The sequence below is a fragment of the Arachis hypogaea genome, chromosome 18 (assembly GCF_003086295.3).
Source record: "Arachis hypogaea cultivar Tifrunner chromosome 18, arahy.Tifrunner.gnm2.J5K5, whole genome shotgun sequence".
Taxonomy (NCBI): Eukaryota; Viridiplantae; Streptophyta; class Magnoliopsida; order Fabales; family Fabaceae; genus Arachis; species Arachis hypogaea.
The window spans coordinates 23895033-23896559 of record NC_092053.1 but is presented as its reverse complement, the minus strand read 5'-3'; the positions used below and the strand labels follow the sequence as shown (position 1 = coordinate 23896559).

Here is a 1527-nt window from a genome sequence, read left to right as displayed (position 1 = left end):
TATAAAGGATCCCTATTATTATTATTATTATTATTATTATTATTATTTCTGTGCCCTCTTCTTTGTCATATGAGCAGGAGCAAGGACAAGAATATTCTTGTTGAAGCAGATCCAGAACCTGAAAGGACTCCGAAGAGGAAACTAAGAGAAGCTAAAATACAACAATCCAGAGATAACCTTACAGAAATTTTTGAACAGGAAGAAGAGATGGCAGCCGAAAATAATAATAATGTAAGGAGAATGCTTGGTGACTTTACTGCACCTAATTCCAATTTACATGGAAGAAGCATCTCCATTCCTGTCATTGGAGCAAACAACTTTGAGCTGGAACCTCAGCTAGTTTCTCTGATGCAGCAAAATTGCAAATTTCATGGACTTCCATCTGAAGATCCTTTTCAGTTTTTAACTGAATTCTTGCAGATATGTGATACTGTTAAGACTAATGGAGTAGATCCTGAAGTCTACAGGCTCATGCTTTTCCCTTTTGCTGTAAAAGACAGAGCTAGAGTGTGGTTAGATTCTCAACCCAGAGATAGCCTGAACTCTTGGGACAAGCTGGTCACGGCTTTCTTAGCCAAGTTCTTTCCTCCTCAAAAGCTGAGCAAGCTTAGAGTGGATGTTCAAACCTTTAGACAGAAAGAAGGTGAATCCCTCTATGAAGCTTGGGAAAGATACAAGCAACTAACCAAAAAGTGTCCTTCTGACATGCTTTCAGAATGGACCATCCTGGATATATTCTATGATGGTTTATCTGAGCTATCAATGATGTCATTGGATACTTCTGCAGGTGGATCCATTCACCTAAAGAAAATGCCTGCAGAAGCTCAAGAACTCATTGACATGGTTGCTAATAACCAGTTCATGTACACTTCTGAGAGGAATCCTGTGAGTAATGGGACGCCTATGAAGAAGGGAGTTCTTGAAATTGATACTCTGAATGCCATATTGGCTCAGAATAAAATATTGACTCAGCAAGTCAATATGATTTTTCAGAGTCTGAATGGAATGCAAACTGCATCCAACAGTACTCAAAAGGCATCTTCTGAAGAAGAAGCTTATGATCCTGAGAACCCTGCAATAGCAGAGGTGAATTACTTAGGTGAACCTTATGGAAACACCTATAATCCATCATGGAGAAATCATCCAAATCTCTCATGGAAGGATCAACAAAAGCCTCAACAAGGCTTTAATAATGGTGGAAGATACAGGTTTAGCAATAGCAAGCCTTTTCCATCATCCACTCAGCAACAGACAGAGAACTCTGAACAAAATACCTCTAAATTAGCAAACTTAGTCTCTGATCTATCTAAGGCCACTGTAAGTTTCATGAATGAAACAAGGTCCTCTATTAGAAATTTGGAGGCACAAGTGGGCCAGTTGAGTAAAAGGATCACTGAAATCCCTCCTAGTACTCTCCCAAGCAATACAAAAGAGAATCCAAAAGGAGAATGCAAGGCCATTGAATTAATTACCATGGCCGAACCTGTAAGGGTGGGAGAGGACGTGAATCCCAGTGAGGAAAACCTC

At 39.7% G+C, this 1527-nt stretch overlaps 1 non-coding gene across 1 annotated transcript; it reads right to left on the bottom strand.

Moving 5' to 3' along the window:
* Positions 1-603: 603 nt before the first annotated feature.
* On the bottom strand, positions 604-711 carry LOC112773810 (small nucleolar RNA R71). Its single transcript, XR_003188338.1, has one exon. It is a non-coding gene; the product is annotated as a small nucleolar RNA R71 (small nucleolar RNA).
* Positions 712-1527: the final 816 nt, after the last annotated feature.